We start from the raw sequence: 16,554 nt of genomic DNA, 5'->3' as shown, positions 1-16,554 counted from the left end.
ACAGTGCGAGTACACAGGCTGTCTTACTAAACTCATGAATATGGCAGCTTACCGGTATTGTGCGACATCTCTTGAACAGCTTCGTTTAAATGTGACGGCGTTCTTCTTAGGAAAGACTCTTTGGTAAAACAATTCTTCCAGGCCTGAATTAAGCACTTCTGATTCCAAATGGCGGCGTCCATCGGACGTTCGGCATTGCGCTGTGCGCACACAAATCTCAGCGAGCCATTATAACCAACCGAAACAAACATCCGATCGGCAATTCTCGTTGCGATATAAAGTCTGATCAAGTGGTTCATGGGAGGCTTATACAAAACGGCAGCATGGAGAAAGCAGCGATGTATGGCTTTCATATCCAGGTCCTTAACGGAATGCGCCCCGTTAACCGGTACGACAAACTTCCTGTAATGCAGCCCGGTGAATTTGTTAAGCAGAGGAGGCTCGCAAAAGGCCGCGCAGGAAGCTACCTGCCACTTGTGGACGACGAGGTACTGCGGTGTTATTTTATCACCACCCAGTTCAACGTAAAGCAATCCTGTGGAAACGGATGCCACAATAAGCTGCGCCGGGCGAAAGATGTACGGTCCGTTCACCTCATTCCGCAACGCCACCTGCACGACTATGCCGCCTTTCTCTTTAATTTTACTGTTAAGAGTTCGCATATCCGTATCCAGCAATGGGTGTCCCCAGATGTGGCTTGCATGGAACCAAGAAGCGCTTGCCGTTGTTGAATCGAAATCAATAAACATGTAATCGCCAGTAGGATTGATGTTCTGGATGTAACCCAGCCACCAAACGCCGGGATTTAACTGTACCAGCACCGTATTGCCATGATTCAATTCGAGTTTGCTCAGCTTATTAAGCTCACAAAAAGGATACACCGGCATAGACGTTTCTTCCATTCTCCACACTGATTATAGTAATATCAGTCAAACGAGCGAGCGAAACGAGATTGCGTTTTATCCTATTAATTAAGAAGAAGAAAGCGAAAGAGTACGTAGAGGTTGAGAAGATCGCCTGACTAGGCAAGGAATATGCTAACTATGGTGGGGAAAGCTAAAGTAAAACTAAAACCGAAAGTAAAAGCAACAGTACGCAAACTATCGCTAACTACCGATCCTAAAAAAAGCTGTTTTCTCTTCAAAGGCTCCAGTTCAAGACACATCAGTAGGTAAGCATGGTGCTAAGGCAAACGTCACAGAAAGTCCATTATACAATTCAATGCAATGACAAAGTCGTGCGTTTAAATGCATCTGTTTCTTGAATTACGATTTATAAGTCATAAGATGCACTTATAGACAATGCAGGCAAATTCGTGTTAGGAGGTAATCACTATCAGGTCATCAGTAAGAGAAAATGCTGCTGTCTCTCCGGATTAAAATTGTCTTCTGATTATGCTGCAACTGTAATGAAAGGACAAAAGTACGGCTGATTGGCTTTGAAAAATAATGATATTCAACACTCGACCATCCCAGCTCGGGATGTAACAAGAACAGTAGATGCTACCGTACTATTGTCTTTCGATGTAAGAGTCGCTTACCAGTAATAATGTGAGATAGATCGACTTGTTTTCTGAAAATTATGAAAAGCGGGCAAAAATTTTGGTGGAATATTCAAAGTGTTCAAAAAGGCAACCGGATAAAATCCCTGACAGTTCCCGATTCTCGATATTATTCCTTCCACTGTGTTCCTTCCACTCGTAAGTACAAAGTGTGATTAGCTTAAGCAGTATATTTCTTTTAATTTGCTTAAAGGAGCCTTAAGTTTAAGTGCTGATAAAAAAAAGTAAACAAAATAATACGAGAATCTGCTAGATCATAATCGACGTAAAACGCAGACTGCACAGGTACACTCAGTACAGATACATGATCTTTTGTACTCTAATTTTTACCTGATTTAGATTGGCAATCCAAACTGCTGACAAATTTACGAGAACTCAATAACGTTTGTTCGAATTAGAAGTTTAAGAAGAATTCAAACTACATGTATTTGCTAAATAGAACTCAAACAAAAAAAATTAACAAAGATTACAGTCAGACGCCTATACAACTCGCCTTATCCTCTAAGAAATCGGATATGTAAAGGCTAAACTGCCATCGCAGGGACAAAAATTAAAAAGATATCTCTAATTGCGGGCCCCAAATCCGTTGTACCTAGGAAGCTGAAAGGAACGTAAGAAATGCTTGTACATTGATAATGATTACTGCACATTTATTTGCTTATACTGTCCTTAAATGTTCAGTTGGGATCTGAAGATTCACCTAAACCGATTCCTATCAAATATAATTTATCCCGCTTCGCCGGTGAGATTTACCAAAATGGATAATTACATCAGAAAATATCGGATAGTTGTGTATCATTTAAAACGCTATTTTAAATATTTATGAGCGAACATATTGCAGGCGAAACTTCCACGGTGCCCTTTCAGCCATATTACTAACAGGTTAAGCCGCTGCCGGGCAAAAGTCCACTGCTCCGGATCCACCAGTGTTTCCACCCAGCGTTGATAAGTGCGTTGCACCTTTTCGTAATCCACGGACAGTTCTCTTCTGCCGCCAGTGTAATCGCCACACCATTTCCGCACCAGCATCCTTTGAGTGGAACACCAATCGAGGAATCGCAATGGTAACGTGGCGCAGGAATAATCGGCCGTCCGTCCGTTCTAAACAATGCAAGAAAATGGCAGTGTCAAGACGTACCGGAAATGACCAACGTTTGTCACCGACTGATACTGCTGAATTACAAGGTCGTGGATATTGCTATTTGTATGGGACGGATTTTAGACGAAAGTCTTCTTGATGACGAGGAAATATGGTTAAACTTGATCATCTACAGAGGCGAAAGGAGTAGGCTGTTCCGTTCTGGATGACAATTAGTTCTAGGCACGCCATTTTGGCCCTCAATAAACCTTTCAGCACCGACAGAAACACATGAACTGATATTAGTTGTGGTAGCCTGTCTGATGGTCAGAGTTCAGGTGTGTATAGTCAGAGACCGATCCATACACCAGGCCAGGTTGTACACATCGCTATGCTTATGCTTCAAGGGTGCCGGAAACGCAGCGGCTGTATTGATGATAACGTGTTTGGAAGTCGTGGATCTGTAGAGAGAAGGAGATTCCAGTGCTTACAGACTCTACCAACGATATAAAGACACCGGTTATAAACTTACAACTAAAGGGATACAGAGCGTGTTCTGACCCTGGAGCACAGTCCGACCAAAGAGAACGCACCACAAACATGCGGCGTTAATTGTCCGTACCGTAAGCATAATATTTTATCGTAAGTATAATATTTGACACATAACGTGCCTAAATATTTAAAAATTCTTTTTGCTAAAGGACGCTTTATTCGGGTACAGTCAGCTGTCCATCAGAGCAGATAATGTAAGGAACGGACAATTTTATTTGAACAGACAATCAGTAAACGTTGTTTAGAATCGTGCTAATGTCAGGTTACGTTTGCGATATTTTTAGCGTTAGAAAACCACTATTGTCATCGAACTAAACCACTATTTGCTAAACCTTACCTTGTGCACATGGCTTGTGTGTGCACATCCAGAGTGCGAACGAATAAGCCGCTGTTTGTAGATGGACGAATTTGGGACTTATATTATCTCGTGTTGGCCGAAATTCTCGTCTACTTCCAAAACTACAGAAACAGCTTGTGCGCCGAGACAATATCCGAGATCTGAGACAAACCGATGACCTCTCATAGCTTACCGGCACTGCAAAATATCTCTTCCACAGCTGTCTTCGAATCTGGCATCTTCTTCAAGGACGATTGTTCCTCATGGCAATTCTGCCACGCCTGGACCAAGGACTCTTCATTCCAGATAGCAGCGTGCACTGGACTTTCGGCATCGCGCTGAGCACACACAAATCTCAGAAAACTTTCTTCGACTGCCACAAACATCCAATCGGAAATCTTTGTATTGATGAGAAAACGTGTGCCCAGGAAGCTTACTGTGGGCTTGTACAGAGCGGCAGCATGTTGGAAACAATTCTGTATGGCTTCCATATCCAGCTTTTCAATGGTGTGTGTGTCTTTAATTGGCACGATGCTTACAAAATAAGCGAGAAAAAGAATGAATTAGCTTTCGTGGCGAAAAATAGTTGTTGATCTAAAATATTTGAGAATCTGTCGCAAGCAAAGGCCGTTCAATCCATGCACTCATGCAGCACACAAGCATGGTACTCGTATTAACAGATCTGTGGCAGAAAATTTACAGACACTGAGACACCTATCTATATAGACAAAACCGGAGAAATTTGGCCAGCACATCCGCTTTCCGATTTTTGCCTGATCGGTCACAATATTGCACTCACAAATAGTGAGGTGAATCCGTGTCACAAGGTCATCATAATAATACTGGTTGCTACAGTAGTGCAACTAAAATGAAAAAGCGGACGCGCTGACTGGGCCCGAAAACCACCTTCCAGCAGCGAGCAACGTCGACATTAAACAACCGGATACTGTGCAGTGCGTTTAATAGAAGACAGGCAATTAAGGAGTTCACATGTTAGAATGTTAGACAGTCGATGACGCCTTACCTATATTATTTTAACCGGCAACGATACTCAGAATTCTTCAAAGGCTTTCAGCCGTAGCGCTCTACACAAATTTTGCCTTTCCAACTTTCTAATTGATTCTGTTGTCGTTACAAAACCCACCGGATGACCTGTACAACTCAATATGAGCGATAAAAAGATCAACCTACCCAGCGCGGAATGTAAGATCAGGTTTAATTATTTTTACCTGAAGACAGCTAGGTTTTGGTTTTTCAGTTCTAGCGAAGAAGGTTTTTTAATTCTAGCGAATTCCAGCGATTCTAGCATTTTGGTTTTTTATTTCTAGCGAAGAAGCGGAAACGTGCCTCGGCGGTCGCACCGGAAGCGCTTTCCAGTTTTGTGGATAAGGTGGCCGCTATGGAAAAGAATTTCGTTGAAATGTTGAAGAACTGCCAGAAGCAGATAATGGAACCCGGGGCGTCCCAGGGCGTCGAAATAATCTGTTGCTGCATGTACGCATTCCACAAGGATATCAACGATATAGTGGGCCTGAAAGTCAATGATTATGGAACCGGGAAGCTAGAGCGAGTGAAAGTGGTCACTACTGGAGAGGAAATTCTGCCAACCCCTGGTTGGATGAAAAGCGGTCTGGCTCTCAGGGTTTTCTGTAAGTTTTTAATTATTTAGAATGAATTGGTAATGCATCGCACTGACGGAAGCGAATCTCGTGAAATCTTTCATGGGATTTTTTTGCTGATGTAAACAACATTAAGCAAAGGAACTTCCTGCAGCACTAAGTAAAACAAAAACAAATTTTCTGCTCTCTGCCAGTCACACAGTATTACGTTGCCCGAAGGTAATTTTTTTCTTCTGTATTTTAAATTATTTTTATTTGCTATCTCTTTGATTGTTAGATGATTGTAGTTTGCCTCTGTGATTGTTGTTGTTGATTGCTAACTTCTGTGATTGATCCTTTGACAGAACACGTCGTAATACCGCATTCAGTGTAAAGGTTCACTAATTATACACTACGAAAACAAGACTAACCAGTTATGCACTACCGATAATGGGTTGGTTGTTTCTGCTGTTTCAGTTGAACGAAAGGTCGTCAGCAGTCAGAAGCATTCGTCGGGCGACAGTAACAAACACGGTTTCGAGGTTCCATGGCGCGCCAGTGTCCAGTTGGACAGTATCCCAACGGGCTGTACTTTGGTGTCCGTACAGTTAGGTTTTATGAATACCACTGGGAACGGCAGTCCCATTCTTAAGATACCGGCCGACCGTGCCAGCAATTTGTACAGCATCAACGACCACTTGATGAACATCAAGGGACAGACGTATTCCGAATGCAGCCGCGAATTAGAAATCTTCCGACAAGCGTATGGCTTTGTGACCCTGCGCGTACCTCTGCGCCTGTTGATACAACAGCAACTGAAACAGCTGCGGGGAGATCTGCCTAAGATCGCAGGTCTGGCTGTGGACTATTCTGGAGAAGACAATGTTATACTCGTCAACGATAACTGCACTATGAAAGTCGATCGGGAGATTTTGGTCAGTCTCTCGCCACGCACTAAGGAACTGTTCACCGCGAAGCCGCCGGGAAAAGTAGGTGTCTATGAGCTGGATATAAGTGAAGAAGCAATAGTGGCCTTTTTCGGCGCTGTAAAATTTCAGTACCTCCGATTCGATCCATACACGTGCGCTCCCATGCTTTTGCACGAACTTCTTATCCTGTCAACCGCCTGGGATGTAACAGCGGTGAAGGCGTTATTCCAGTTGGCGTTGCTGGAACGACTCTGCGTTCCAGGTTTTGATTTGCAGCAGGTGCCAATCGGGGAGGCGGTACAGTGTATCCGGCAGGACTACGATGCCAACGCGGAGCAGCCTGGTCGCCGTATGATTCTCCTTGGGTTTGCGCTTGTCCTGCGCGATATGATGGTGGCCGATCGGGTACCGCAATGGTTGCACTCGGTTCTGCAGAGTGATATTTATCACATTTGCCACTATTTTCGGCTGGGCGATGTTTTCCATTCACCGGCTTCTGGGGTGGCTATTGGTGGAACTAAAGGAGAATTTATCAACATAAATGTCGATGTGTTGGGCAAGTCACCTGCTAGATATCGGATAAAGGTGAGCCCGTCATGTACGATAGGAAGCATCAAAAGCACGGTTGAGAAGATGCACGGTGCTTCGATGGAGCAGCAGCGATTCTTGTTCAAGAGCAGACGTTTGGGGTCCACTGAGACGGTTTCGACATGCGGTATTCAAGATGGTGACCTCCTGGAGATTCACCAGGAAACTACTGTGAGCCGTTAGAAATTTAATATTAAATATGGCCAACGCGACATTCTTCATATGATCACGCTGATTTAGTGGTCAAAGCAATGTGTCTTTATATGCTTTTTAGGCTAGATTGTCAGCTTGCTCTAAATGTACTACTCGTACGTTGCCTTAAAAATTCTGTGCCAATGTGATGCTTTACCAATCTCTCAGGAACTATTTTCATTCACAATTTTTAAACGGCTCTGGTGATTATGAAAAACGATTTAGAGAAAATAATTCACACTGTACTGATGGCGGAGAACTAACATAATTATACTAACACATATAAGGATGTGCCGCTAAGCATTAGAGTAAAGTTTTAGTTTTTAATAACTGCATCATTTTTAAATAGCAAGTACATAGATGGAAATATTTAACTTGCGGTTTTCTAAATGTACATATCGTAAGCCCATAGAGCTACAGCAATAATTACAAAAAGCAACTAACTGCATATCAGGAAAGCTGTGAGCCACCATATTGCGGCACCACGCTGCAGCAACACTGTTTCCATGATTCGACCCTCTGTGGCTTCGATTGAGCTGGCGAAAGGGATACATCGCCATATGTAATCACGTTTTTATATGTTGAATAGCGTTTGATATGATCAACTAATAAAGGACAATGTTTAAATATGTTTAAATTTTAACTTTAATGTTTAAATTTTAACTTTAACGTAGTGTACCGGCGCTTGCAATCATTGTTATTTTGGCGGCTATTGACCAATAAATTACATAAAGGACAACGTAGTGATGAGGTTTTATAGCCTACACCGGTACCGTGACCTTCTAGTTTTTTTCTAAACGCGATCAAAGATACACAAGTGCACTGCTGTGATCAAAATCGCTTTGATAGCTTCTCTCAACTCCCATCTATCACTGAAAGTGAAATCCGTTTGGCCGCTCCCCGCTTGCCCGCGCGCGCATTGACAGCTGATAAGCATGGTACCTAAATACTACATAGTATTTACTTACAGCTTACTAAACAATGCTTCGCAGGAGCTCTTGAACGAAATTACCACATCTGAACAGAATTGTGAAACGCATCCGTTTGCGGATGTGTACTGAAGCGGACTTACAAGCACTGCCGATTGTGAGTTTACTGAATCCGCTTACTTCGTCAAAGCAAAATACTAACACTGCAGCACTGCTATGGCAGCCTGCCTGACAACTGTGAACGGGCCCTATCCTTCTTCCACCCGTCCGATATTATAGGTAGTGGCTGTGCAGTGCACTAACGATGATTACATGATCGTACTTGAAGACTCAAGTTATGTGACCTGCATACGGGTGGGCAATCCAAAGATCCGGCCGGTATTTCGATGTACTGTCGGTGGCAACAACATTCAGACTTTGCCCTCTACTTTTGTTTATGTCGCCCAATTTTCGCTGGTTCGAATTTTTTATTATTTAGGAACTACGGTAAAGTAATTTTGCTGTAGCATTGCATTGACTCGCCAGGGAAGCCCATGATCGAAGAAAGTTCAACATGAGCGATATAAAACCCAACCTGCTCAACTCGGAACGTAAGCTGCCTGCTTTCTTTTTGTTAATAAAATTTGGATTTATGTTTTATTAAACGAATGAAGGGTTAAACCATCTGTTTGTTTGACAGTAAATTAATACAAATAGATCTTGTGATTACAGGGATTCTAACATTCGATTTTGCACTTTAATAGAGCTACGTCCTTCAATAATGCATATTTGCTTATTTCCCAGCACGGAAGCGGAAACGCAGCCCGGTGGAGGGACCGGAGGCGCCCTCCTGTCCTGCGGATAAGATCGCCGCCATGGAAGAACAGTTCTTAGAAATGTTGAAGAACTGCCAGAAGCAGATGGCAGAACCCGGGATGACCCAGGGCGTAGAGATCAACTGCTGTTGCGTGTACACATTCCAGAAAGATATCAGCGATATAGAGAGCCAGAAAGTTAATGATTACGGAGCGGGAAAGCTGGAGCGCGTGAGAATTGTTACTACCGGAGAAGAAATTCTGCCAATCCCTATTTGGATGAAAAGCGGTCTGAGTCTTCGGGCTTTCTGTAAGTTATGCGTCAGTTGAAAAGGGATTCTCAATGTGTTATGGCATTTGCCGATTCTTTTAGAGCGTAGATTGTATATTATTAATTAACCGAGATACATGTGTAAATTTGTTTATCCGAATAATTACTGTTTTAATAATAAAAATAATTGATACCATAATTGATGTTATGTTGTTTTACGGTCTCCAAATGAGATTCTTTTTTGAACCTCACGTTTGATAAACGACAGAGTCCACTGCTCCTGCCCACACTATATTCTTTTATTCGGCTGTCGCCTGCCGAAGACGAAAAGTTTTTAATTTAGCACTTACTTACAAGGGGCATACCCGACCACCTGGCACTCGGATCAGTTCATGCTTAGTATCATTAGAATCCTCAGAAATTCTATGATTTTCTTTAAAAATTAACTTTTCCCCAAGGAAGAAAGGGGATTTTAGATATCCCAGAGAAGGCAACGCGGATACGATGGCTGACTTCGATCAGAACGTCAGCAGACGCTGTTCAGCCAGCAGTACGCCATACGGCGCCAGTACACGGATGCGTGCTTACGCAACCGGCTTTAGTCAAGAATTCAAAGCAGGGCAACCTCGATAGCTATCGCACCTTTTTACCCTATTGCGAGCACTAGCATCGACTGGCTGCATCGGAATCAGTGCAATATCGGACGCTGGCGCGCGCGATAGGTTAAGAAAGGTGAGATAGTTATCGAGAGAAACAATACAGAACTGAAAAATGCAACGAGACTACGTACAGGTACTGCACACAGACGCGTATAGCGTCTGCTGACGTTCTGATCGAAGTCAGCCATCGTATCCGCGTTGCCTTCTCTGGGATATCTGAAATCCCCTTTCTTCCTTGGGAAAAAGTTAATTTTTAAAGAAAATCATAGAATTTCTGAGGATTCTAATGATACTAAGCATGAACTGATCCGAGTGCCAGGTGGTCGGGTATGCCCCTTGTTAATTGGTTACGTTGTGATGTGAACGCTTAATTCTTTTCAGTTGAACCAAAGGTTGCCACTCGCCAAAAGCATTCTTCGGGCGATAGTACCAAACAAGGTTTCGAAGTTCCATGGCGAGCCAGTGTCCAGCTGGAGAGCATTCCATCCGGATGCACATTAATATCTGTACAATTAGCTTTCATTAATCCTGCCGGGAACGGCAGCCCCATCGTTACGATACTCACCAGCAGCGCCGGTAATCTGTACAGCGTCAATGACCAGCTGAAAAACATTAGAGGACAAACGTATTCCGAATGTTGCCGCGAATTAGGCATCTTCCGACAAGCCTATGTTTATGTGACCCTGTGTGTACCGCTGCGCCTGTTAATCCAACAACAAATGAAACAGTTGCGGGAAGGTCTGCTAACGAACACTTTAAACGAAGCTGTGGATTACTCTGGAGACGATAATGTTGCGCTGGTCAGCAAACACGGTACTATGGACGTCGATCGCGCCATTTTGGTTAGTCTTTCGACGCACACTAGTAAATTGTTTAGTCGCGATCCGCTGGGAAAAGTAGGCATGTATGAAGTAGATGTCAGTAAGGAAGCCATTGCAGCGTTGCTCGGCGCCGTGAAGTTGCAACATTCCCCTTGCGATCCCTACAAATGCACTCCCGTGTTTTTGCACGAACTTCTTATGCTGTCGACCGTGTGGGATGTTAGAGCGGTGAAAGCGTACTGCCAGCTGGCACTGCTGGAACGGCTCTGCGTTCCTGGCTTCGATTTGCAACAGGTGGATATTAGCGAGGCTGTATACCACATGAAACAAGACTACGACGCCAATACGGAGCAAGCGGGTCGTCGTATGGTCCTCCTTGGTTTCGCCTTTGTCCTGATGGATATGATGAAGCCAGGTGACGATCCATCATCGGCATACTTGACGTCGAGAAGTGCCATTTTTCGATTCTCCGAGGATTTTCGGTTGCTTGATATCTCGCATCCGCCATCATCCAGTTCCGTGCCGGTGTTAACCATCGATGGTGATAAGAGAAAATTCGTCACCGTGAACATAAGTGTGTTGGGTGGCACCGCGTACCCTATTCTAGTGGACGCCCGTTGTACAATTAGGAATATTAAGGCCACGATTGATAAACTCCATTGCTTTCCGATGGAACAGCAGCGAGTACTGTATAAGAGCAGATTCGTGACCCCTAACGAAACGGTTTTGGAATGCGGTATTGAAGATGGAGACCTTATTGAAATTTACACGTACGCGACGGGTTGTTAAAACACAAAATTATTGCTAACTGAACCGTTTTTAGAGGTTACTGAATCAAGAAGTGATTCGGCATGGTTTCCAATTACAGCTTTAGCCTATACCGTGGCGTGTATATGATGACTAACTCAGTCTAACTGCAACTTTTGCTTTATTATGATGTGACCTTTTGGATACCTTTTTAGACATGTGGTGTAAGATGTTAGATTAAATTTACATGGCACATCTGTCTAGCTGCAAAAGACAGTATAATTACTTCGATTATACTCTTGGCTGTTTGGTGGACAAAATTGTACAGTTAGCGCTTAGAGAAGATAAAATAGGTCTGGATTACAGTATTTCACCAAAATAGCGTTTCAGGATGACAATTTTACTATGTATTACTTCTGCTACATTATGTCGAGTAAACCCAAACCATGCATTACATTGATTTTAAAAGCATTGGCAATACTCTTTATTAGAGTAGTCCTTGCTGATGTAAACAAGAATCTTCTGTTGTACACCTTTTGACCGGCTTTATTAATACCTGAGAAAACTGTCAAATCAAGCAAATGTTTCGTTTCTATTAAGAAAAGAGGGGATGAGTTCGTTAAGCGATACCGTAAGGTTACTTCCGACCTGTTAATTGTTATGCGTTTAGTAATCAGTAAGCCGTTTTATCCGGTAGTCAGAGGCTTCGCAGTCTTTTGCTACAGCCGAAAAATCGGTCTAGCGCTTGCCCTTTATTCTCATAGTGCAAGATCAGTTTGCACTTGCGGTAGCAAATTTTATTTCAACGCTATAAAATGTTCAAAAACTCCATATGAATACGGTCGAACATACGTACATACGGTCGAACTACCAGCCCATGTACAAATGTGTCACTGCCTTGTATAGCGAGAGACATCACATACAATACCTATTACCTACTTTAGTTTTTAATTTAGTAATTCCGCCAGTTTTTATTAGGGAACAGCGACAAAGAGGGTTCAATATCTCAGGCAGAATTTCAAAAAAATAAAAAGCCGCAATGCTGATTTACATTAGCTTTCCAATCAGCTATTTTTCAAAATTTTGAAATTCAGGCGATGTTCAAAATGGAAACAATCGGATTAGAAGCTCGCTGTCAGCCGTAATGCAATCGTTCCAACAGGATTCAACAGACATTTTCCTCAAGGGCCAAAAAATGGTGCGCATATTCCCTCTTTGTCGCCTGGATGAGCAAAGCCGCATTTTTCGGCCTGCTGAGGCTTACATGGCTTACTTTTAGAGCATTTGGCGCCGATAGTGGCATCGCACTTTGGCGTGAAAGACTGCAAGAAAAAGTAAAAATAAATCTGCTCGTGAACTAATTGAAAGCAGCGTTGACCAACAGTACAGATTTCTGACTTGTCCAAAACTTTATTACTTAATAAACTTCAATAACTTAAATTTTACTGGTCAGATATGTACTCTGTGCATAATTACTCTAATTACTATGTGCAGAGTACTCTGTATGAATTACTATGTACTCTGTACATAACACGAGTAGTAATTCTCTGAAGATTTCAGTAGATGTTTGCATTTTATCAGTTCACAGGACTCACCAGAGCAAAGACTGCCAACAGAAAGAGCGTCCAAATCGAAAATAACTTCATCGTTTTTCGAAATTAGCTTCTGGTTTGTTAGATTGTGGAAGAAACTAAACGAAGAAGGCCACACTACGGGTCTAAAAGTGCTGAGTGTATATTTTTTGTTAACAGCTAAAGTAACAGTAAAGCGTGCTCTTAATAAACTTTGCAGCGAAAATAATATCATGAAGTGAACGTTGTTGATAAAGGCCGGAAATTTCCGTTCACTTCTTAGTGTTTTGTGCTAAGTGTACAATCATTCAACGAAACTCGCTGCAATAAGCCACCAGGCAAGTTGGAGATCTAAGCAACTACGAAATCTTGAGAAATAAGTGACTTCGATTCGAGCTAACGGCTCGCTCTGCCAGTAGCGTGCTTTCTTTGGAATAATATTTACGTCGTATATCTACCATCAGTAATAATAATAATACATTTCTTTATAGCTGTGCTCAAATAAAACTAAAAACAACATGCATTAAGGGTTGGTCAACAAAATGCTGTTATGCTCAATTTGTTAAATGCCGTACTTCTGAAATGCGTGAGAAAAAACGGTGAATTTAGCACAGAAGGCTTTTTGTTACTGGAAAGCAAGTGGAAACCTCACATTGCTATCGCACAGCAAAACAGTGTTTTACGGTAAAGGTTTTCTGGAGTCTCGAGTGACAAAATCATGAGTCTGCGATATGTTTTCAGGGCTAATTTTATACATTTTCTTACGGCTTTACTGGCACTGATGACCATTGGGTAACATTTCGCCGTGACAATGATATGTAGAGATATGTAGATTTGAGCACATTGACACAAAAGGTCGATTGGATAATGTATCATAATTATGCAACTGTACGTCTGTACATGCGATCATTTTACGAGATTTTTTATGCGAACAAATGTCCTGATGTCCGAATTTTGGAACCCATGTTCTTGGTTGCCAGAAAGTCATTACGTTGAAACTTCCGCAAAACGAAAATTTTCATGCCGGTACCACGTTGTGCCTGACATTAGACAGGCCAAACAGTAATTAACAAGGCGGGCATTCTTTGCCTTTTGCATTTTCCGCTTCTAACAAACTCTCGTAGTTTTCTTCTGGAACACTTGGCGCAAAAGGCGCGATGCATCCTGGCATGAAGGACTGCAGAATAAGTTTATTACTGAACGGACCGATCACCTTTAAATTTGATATTAGTTAGAATGCGCTTACTCCAAAATACTGATTATTTACCATGAAAATAAAGATTACACTAAGAGCGTATACAGTAATAAGTACAACACCTCGTTCTTGCCTCGTTCTGCTTATTCAGATAGCTGAATGTGGTAATGTATGGCTTACCATGGCGAATATTGCCCCGACCAGCAGCGTGTACAAGGATAGATACTTCATGTTTTGCCTTAAAAATTTCAATCCTGACCTGGAAAAGCGTGTTAAAAATTTATACGAACTACGTTACTGTAGAAAGGACTGTGTAAGATTTTTTATTGTTTTTTCGCGCTTAATGTACTCGTAGAAGCACGTAAACGTCGGCTTTATACTCGTACCAAGGAAAAAAACTCAGCATAACCAAAAGCCGGAATTTTCCGTTCGGAGCCTGCTATGCAATAGCAATACTTCTCTCGCAAAAAATATCGAAGGCACTTGATTATCGATCACTTCACGCAAATAAATATTGCCACAAAAAACGTGAAGATTAGAAATATTTAGTTCTACAGATAATGAGAACATCGGCAATAATCCGCAGGGTATTTTGTGATTTCCAGCTATTTTTACGTTTTTATGGCAGCACGTTAATCAACGTTGAAAACAAGGTGAACACACAGACAACTTAATGCTGTGTTGTTCGCCCAACCATTTTATACAAACATCAACTGTGCTGACTTGTAAGCAAATTGCGGTTACCATCCAGATTCTGACAGTCAAACAGACGGAATACGAACAAATAAGCATATTATGTTGCTAATAAAGCAAAATACCGAAAAATGCCTGCTAGGATCCCAGTGCGACATGACTTTCCTTTGTGCTTTATTTTTAACGTTTGTACCTGCGTGTATTAGATTTTGAAAACTCACCTTCGGCGTTACCGGCATTGGTGACCTTTATTATATGTGTAAGTGTATCTTTTAGCTGTCAAAGTAAATACCGTATCTTGAGGTTGAAATTTGAAGCAAAACATTACTTAATTCGATCGGGCAATTTTGGTGAGCGGCTATTTCGCTTGCAGTTTTGAAGGATGCTTCAGTTACTGAACATCTCTTTTTCGCTAAATAAATAAATAGTATAATCTATTATCGTTAAGTGAGGTAATTGCTGTAAGTAAATAAGGTGATTGCGGAGAAGGCAATTTCTGTAGTGAGAAAATCATCGCATGGTCGTTACAAAGTCGTAGTGATACTTCTAATTATTAGAAAAAACGGATTGTAAAATAAAATTGTATAACAAAATAGTAGCACGGTAGAACAAAAAATTCATGTAAATATTCCTGAATGCTCAGAACATTCTGCAAATACGTACGTCTTCTGACAGGCACAGAATGTACATTAGAGTACACAAAGATAAGATGCAAACGTAACATTATTAATTACAACTTCGCATTTGCTGCACCACATGTTTAGTTCCTCATCTATAACACATACAGGCTCCAGATAAGTCATCAACAGTACCAGCCGAAAACTAATTCCGATTCCGGTTCAGGCCGTTATTATTGCCCAAAAGTACATCAGGGACCTTTAAACGGCACGCATGTTCCTTGTTTGTCTCCTTCATGGGCGAAGCCACATATTTCCGCTGGCTTATCACATGACTTCCGTTTAGAGCATTTGGCGCCGATAGTGGCACTGCATTCTGGCATGAAAAACTGCAGGGAAATAAATAACTTCTTCCCAAATAGAAGTTATAGATCAGCTTGAAAGCGCACTAAAGTAAATTTGCCCATCCAAAAGATTTTTGACTTATTAAAGATTAAAAGAAACGCTTGTGACCATAGCTTATCGTGAATAGTTTTGTTGCAGTGTGTCTAGTTTAGTTGCAGTGTGTCCAGTCACAGCTCCCAGAATACGTTCGTTTCATCGACCAGTGCTACCGCGATCCCAGCAATCTAGTTTTCGGGGAGTGGGATATACTGTCCCAAGCAGGCGTGCAACAAGGTGACCCTTTAGGCCCGTTATTATTTTGCCTGCTCATATTATCACTAATACTGTCTTTAATATCACCGTTCAACGCCTGGTATTTGGATGATGGTGTGATAGGTGGCAGTCTAGCCGTTGTATTGAACGATGTCAATACAATCATTGCTGTTGCAAAAGATTACGGCCTGCAGTTGAATCTCGAAAAATGTGAATTTTTTGTTTTTGGGGGAACATTTAAAGAACGCGAAATCGTACGAGAGACATTTAGCAAGTGTCACCCCAAATTTTTGCAGCCTGACGAAAGTGAACTGTCACTGCTCGGTGCTCCTCTTTTGCAGGCTGGAATCCCGGACGCAATTCTTAAGAAGACACAGGACCTGGAGAGACTTTCCTCGAAGCTAAGTATATTGCCTGCACACCAGGCCTACTTCCTTCTGCGAACCTGCATTTGTGTTCCCAGGATGAATTATTTACTTCGAGCATGCCCAACTTGGCTATGCGGTGATGAGCTGGACAAGTTTGACAGCGTTGCCAGATTAGCCTTAGAGTCGGTAGCAAACGTTCAGATTGACGGTGTCACTTGGGCCCAAGCATCGCTCCCCGTTTCATGTGGTGGTTTGGGAATCAGACGTGTGGCAGAACTAGCAACTCCAGCCTATTTGGCTTCGGTTTATGCCACATCGTCTCTGGTTTCCGACATCACCTCTGGATCGGAGAGTCGTGACTTGGTGCACCAGTTGTGGCAATCAGCATCGGGTGCTG

Source organism: Paramacrobiotus metropolitanus, unplaced genomic scaffold (genome assembly GCF_019649055.1).
Source record: "Paramacrobiotus metropolitanus isolate TYO unplaced genomic scaffold, Prichtersi_v1.0 Parri_scaffold0000037, whole genome shotgun sequence".
NCBI lineage: Eukaryota > Metazoa > Tardigrada > Eutardigrada > Parachela > Macrobiotidae > Paramacrobiotus > Paramacrobiotus metropolitanus.
This window is presented reverse-complemented; position numbering follows the sequence as displayed.